General features: G+C 34.5%; 1 long non-coding RNA gene across 2 annotated transcripts; it reads left to right on the top strand.

The window, feature by feature from the left end:
- Positions 1 to 1,610: 1,610 nt before the first annotated feature.
- Positions 1,611 to 2,939, top strand: LOC120090313. Of its 2 annotated transcripts, none has more exons than XR_005485510.1 (3): positions 1,611 to 1,843; positions 2,191 to 2,372; positions 2,475 to 2,939. It is a non-coding gene; the product is annotated as an uncharacterized LOC120090313 (long non-coding RNA). The 2 variants fall into 2 exon arrangements; XR_005485509.1 differs by having other exon boundaries at positions 1,612 to 1,843; positions 2,186 to 2,372.
- The last annotated feature ends 3,104 nt before the right edge of the window (positions 2,940 to 6,043 follow it).

Below are 6,043 nucleotides of genomic sequence, written 5' to 3'. Positions count from 1 at the left end.
TGTATAGAGAGAATAGGGTAGATTTGTTCACTCAATGTTTTTACAGTAAAATTTACAGCAATCTATTGAAAAACATCTCATTAAAATCAGCAGGTACAAAGAAATATGGTTTTATAAAACGATGGAACGTTTATTAAACACAACCTTTAATTAAAATGTTCATTGAATGGAACAATACTATTGTCATTTTTTCCTAAATAATTTCAAAATGTTTATACGAAGTTATTATTATTATTATTATTGTTATAATTTTGAGTAGCATATATTTCACGTTGAACTTTGGAAAAACGATCATTTGATCACCACCTTTACTTTGTTTCTATTTAGCTTCTATAACATGAACTTCAACATATTGTTTAGAGAGTAAAATAGTAAAGTGCAAGTTAGAGAGTAAAATAGTAAAGTGCAAGTGGATTATTTTACTCTCTAAGCAATATTTATGAAATCTAAAGATTTACAATGTAAGAAGTTGATGAGGTATAAAATTGATGTTTTTAAATAGTGTAATCTACAAATTTCTTGGTTAAATAAGAGTGTAGTTTATAACTCCACTACTCAACTTGGCAAAAGTTGGTAGGATTCTTCTAATAATTCCTAGCAAGAACAATTATACAAAATATATAACATAAATCATATTCACAAACTAAATAAAAATAGTTGAAATTTGAAATTTAACCTAATATTTTAGTGACAATATAGCTGAAATTCTACATGGGAAATTGAATTCCTTTCTTAAACCACCCTCCAGTTTAAATATAAATAAAAATCTCTTTTAAATTGAATTCAATTTTAAAACTAATTATAATTATATAAAGATTTCAAACTTATTAAAAGAATATTGTTTATTTAAAAAAATTATCGTATTTAAATATATGTACTAAAATTGGATATTTAAAAGACTAAAAATACTTTAACCTTAAAAAAAAAATTGATCAATGTGTTTTGAAAATTACCACAATCAAATAGTAAATAAAATAAAAACCCTAATCCATTTTATCTCCCATGATTATCTTCATTGTTTCCACCATTTTCTTTCTTCCTCCTCTCAGGGCAGTTCCACACACATCTTTAGCAAGGGATGACCTAAATTTGAAAAAAAAAAAAAAAAGAAGAGATTTATCCAACTTTTTTAAAAATTAGTTTTTTTTTACTCTTTCCTGATATTAAGTTTAAATGAAATTATCAAAACAAACTCACATAGAAAAGGCCATCTGACTTCCACCGTCTCTCTTCCTTTTTTTTCACTCATAGATTACTCTTCTCCTCTTGTTCTCACGTTTTTTCTCACTCTTTTGTTCTCTTGCACTTTGATTTCGTCGAAGGTGGTCGGAGCTGCTCTCCTCTTTCACCATAAGAGTTGGTGCATGGTTTTCGTTGAAGTTTTCGCCTTGGAGAAGGAGGAAGAAAGTATAAAAAAAGAAAGAAAAAGAATTTCACCGAAGTTGGTCCGCCGTAGAAACTATGGTCGTGTCATAGAAGAGGAAGAAAAAGAGGAAAAAAGAAGGGAAAAAAAAAATCTAGAAAAAGGGCAAATTCGTATAACTTCACTCATTCACAAAATCAGCAAAATATCCATTAATACTGTTTTTAAAAAGTGGGATATGTTTATTTTGGACTGGTCTGTGACATCAGTCATTCCACTTCTCGCACCTTATGTTCCAACCGCAACTGCAACCCTCTCTGCCGGCACACCGCCGGTGACGCAATCGCACGCCGCACACGCCTATAACCTTTTTCTTTCTTCTCTCACACTCTAATGCGCTGACCTCCACCCGTTGCTTCCGTATTTGTTACCGTCGGTGACTCCGCACTCGATTCTTCTTAACTCTCCATTTGCTCGTATGTGAGTTTCTCTTAGATTTTTCTCCTTGCAGTTCAATCAATTCCAGCACAGGGTAAATTTGGAATGCAGTCAAGTTTGATCTAAAATCTTGCCAAATCGGAAATGTTTTTGTAATCCAGAACTCTCTCGTTTCATTTGTAATTTCTTTTTCATTTCATTGTTTGTGGTAGAAAGTTTTCATGACTCAAGTCTCTGAAAACCTTCCCCCTTCCTTATTCCAGTTTTTTGTGTTGTTCAATAAACTGTTATCAAATGAAATTTCAGAATTAGGAATCACGTCACATTAATATCTAGCAATCTTCTGAGTTGTGGATCGTTATTTCTCCATGTTTTTTTACATAGTTCAGTGGCATGTCCGTTCCCTGAACGAGGAGTGTCGATAATTGATTCGGAGGTTTCTGATGGAGGCTACGGATTGGGAAAGCTCTTCAGGAGGAGCTAGTGGTGATGATGACAATTATGAGCAAGACATAAAAGATGAAGAAGAATGTCTCTGCGCATCCGGGTACTTGCGCAAGTTGCAACTCAGGTTGAGAATTTCAAGAATTTAAACTTCTCCAAATCCTTCAATAGGATGATTCTATTTGCTTATTATTAAGTGTTTGTTTCTATATTTTATCTGTCTCTCTAGGAAGCATGCTTCAACTGCTCGATGGAATGATCAGATGGGAATGGCAGAAGTTTTAGAGATCAAGGGCAGTCTTTGGACGATAACTGGCATTGTACGTTGTGGCAAGATTTATTGTTCCATTGAGGAAACTTTGTAGGTTAAACTATGATTTTGTTACGGTTTTGTTATCCCTATTGTTTTTGATATTGACCACAACATTTTTTAGGGAGTTCTTCTCTTTAACATCGTGTTAACTTAATTTGAGTACTTTGAAATAGTCGGGTAATATCATGAAAAAAAGAAAAATGGAAGTGTTCCAAGCCAAGGCGAGGAAATAGCCCATGAGGTGAGGAGAGCTGCATTAGGTGCATCTTGGCAATTACCTTGGTCACCCCTTGGTCAGTTTTTATTGCTTTTTGGTTGTCTTTGGTTCTGTATTTAGAACATTACATTATAAATAAAGGGAAGGAGTTCAAACTTAAAATATACAACAAGAAGCACTAGTAGCATTTTGTGTCTTAGTAAAGATAGGAAGTCATCATCTTCGAAGTTCTTTTTTAACTATAGTCTTCTTTTCTATCATTATCTCTTGAAAATAAGTAGCATCAATGAAATTTTATTAAGTTGTTTGTGTCCAGCTATATAATTCATTTTATGTATCACTTATTCTTCTTTTCTATTTACAATATATATACATCTTCTAGTCTATTTACAATATATATTGTGTTGGTTAGTTAGTTTGTTTTCTTAAAGTATTTCTATTGTGTCTCTTGTTTTAGGAAAGCTACAAGTGTGTTGCCTTAATGTTGATTTTAATATGAACTTTGACTCAAAAGTATAGTTGTGCTATTTAAGCAGAAAATATTCTCCTTTTATTATTTTTATTTTTTATTTTATAAATGGAGATACGAAGGATCATAATCTCTTTTGAGACACTCCAATGACAATTTTTCTGCATGCTCTCAAAATCTTTTCTATATTTTCAGATTTCTTATTGAAGTTGGGGCCTTACATCTTTTCGATCATGATAATTCAAGTCTCTCTTTGAAAGATGTATATAAGAAGGTAACACATTCATCTGCGGAGCTCAGTAACACATTCATCCACCCTTTAGACAACAAAAACCTATCAATCTGCGGAGCTCAGTAATGTGGGCTTGTAACTCGAATGAGGGCATTAAAGTGGTTGGAGGCAGGCTCGGTCCACTGGGTTGGGTTCTGGAGAATTTCACCAGCCCGCCCATTCCAAGTAAACCTGTCAATCTGGCTTTTATAGACGGGTTAAAATCCCCTACCGAGCACCAACAAGAACCATATAAGCCAAAGAGCCCACCCAACTCTTCCTTAAACTTCTTCCCTGTTCATTTGCGAGGCCGTACACCCCAATCACCTATGATCTAGTCCTCAATTTCTCCAAAGAAGAGCAAGAAAAGTTATACATAGTGGATCCCTTTAACAGCCTCAAGAGGTTTAGCACATCATAATGATTTCCTTAATGGCGCCCAGAAAACCAAACATACTCACTCCATTTTCCTTCATCCTATCAGAACTCTTCACTTCGACCCTTAGACCATTTATACCATAGGCTTCAATGCCCTTCTACTGTTGCCGTATTAGCCGCCAACTAATTATACCCAAGGCTTCAACACGCAATATTTATACTCGAAGCTCTAATATTCACTTACCTTAACATAATACCATCCCTCGACCATTATACTCGAGGTAGTGATATTCTCCTTTCGCTTACCACAAACTCAAGGTCCTCTGACCGTAATTTTCACTAATTAGTCAGCACAACTCGAATATGCCCGTCTAAAATATGTTTTCTACATCATCTTAAAAGGATTTGAGGTTATTTTGAATTTGAAGATAAGACTTAAATTAGATATTTCGAAGAAAAATTTCCTAAAATAATCTGAAAAATAAAAAACTTGTCTATGGTTGATTTTTTTCTAAAAACTTTGTTTTCATTGACTTTTTCCACATGTGAAATACCATTTTTATCCGTGGCTTTAAATGCTACTCTCCTATTCTTTTTCATCCAGTGATCTCTTCCAACCACCAATCATTTACAATTTAATGCAACTATTTAAACTCAACCAACATTCTACATTGGATCTTGACCATGAGACAAGTAAACGAATATCATTTTCAACTCTTTAGTTTCACTCAAACTCTTTCATCTTCTCAATTGCTCTATCACTTTCAGTCGTGTTAGCTTTAGGGCTTCAATCAAACCAAGTATTTTGATGATAACGAACTCAGATTTTTCGTGCTAATATTTTCAGTGTTTCAGAGTCACTATCTTGTAGAGCTCGGAAAGACGATTCCAACGCAATTTGAATCGCTCAAATCGGAGTTCAAACGAGAAAGTTATAAGTAAAAGAAGATTGGAGAGGAAATCCAACGTGGCAGTGACACGTGGCACCTTGCTGACGTGGTGACTGATGTGGCACACAAACGGTCAATATTGATGACATGGTAGCTGACGTGGTGGATGACGTGATGCTCCAACCGGTCACTTTTTGCTGACGTGTAGATGATGTGACACATGATATGGTAGTGACGTGGCGACCGTGGATGAATGACATAATAACAAGTGGCGGTCACCCAGCTTCACGCGCGGATGCGCGCATGCACCGCACGTGCTTGCGGTTTCTTCACAGAATGCGGCGCATGACACCAATCTCTTCCCCCGTGCGCATGGTGCTTATATCATCTGGTTTGTTTATTTATTTATTTATTTTCTTTTAATTTCCTGAACCAATTTTCTCCAAATTCTCACCAAATTTCAGCCTTTTCAAATTTGATTTCCTTCATAAATTTTCATCATTCAAATTCTTTTTATTTTCCAAATCTCAATAATTCCAATCTTTCAAAATTCCTTTTCAAATCCTTTTTATTCTCCAAATCTCAATAATTCCAATCTTTCAAAATTCCTTTTCAAATCCTTTCCTTTCCTATTTTTATTCAATCTCCACCCTTCATTTGCAATCATTTCCAATGGCCAAAATTTATCCCCTCGCCTATAAATTCGACTTGATTTTACTCTTCATTGACACACCAAAAGCTATCAAGTCTTAACTCTCAATTCTCTCTACTCTTAAATTCTTGCCCTCCTTGCTCTTAAATTGGTCTAGAGTTATTTTTGTGATTTTTTTTCCTGAGTGCTCAACTTGTGTATTTAGCCTTCAAAAGGTAATATTGTGAGGTTTTCCTTGTTTTCTTTTAATTTTTGGGAATTGTATTAAGGTGTGGATACACCTTGGGTTGTGAGAAAAAGAAATTGGTTTGATCCTAGGATCTTGGGTTTCTCTTTAGCCTAGGAAAAAGAGGGTCGTGTGTCGGTTTGGTCCTCACCTGCAAGAGGATCATTTAGTGAAATACCTAAGAAGGAGTCTTGGAGAGTGGAATAGGCAATTTGCCGAACCACTATAATTCGCGGTGTTTTCTCTTCCTCTCTCTTTTATCTCTTGTTTTCAATTTTTTTGCTTCTTGTCTTAGTTATTTTTTTAATCTTTCCAAATTGCATGATTTAAGTTTTGTCTTGTATAAATTTTCTTTAATCAAATTAGTGGGTTAACTTTATTG

Source organism: Benincasa hispida, chromosome 11, assembly GCF_009727055.1.
Source record: "Benincasa hispida cultivar B227 chromosome 11, ASM972705v1, whole genome shotgun sequence".
Taxonomy (NCBI): Eukaryota; Viridiplantae; Streptophyta; class Magnoliopsida; order Cucurbitales; family Cucurbitaceae; genus Benincasa; species Benincasa hispida.
This window is presented reverse-complemented; position numbering and strand designations above follow the sequence as displayed.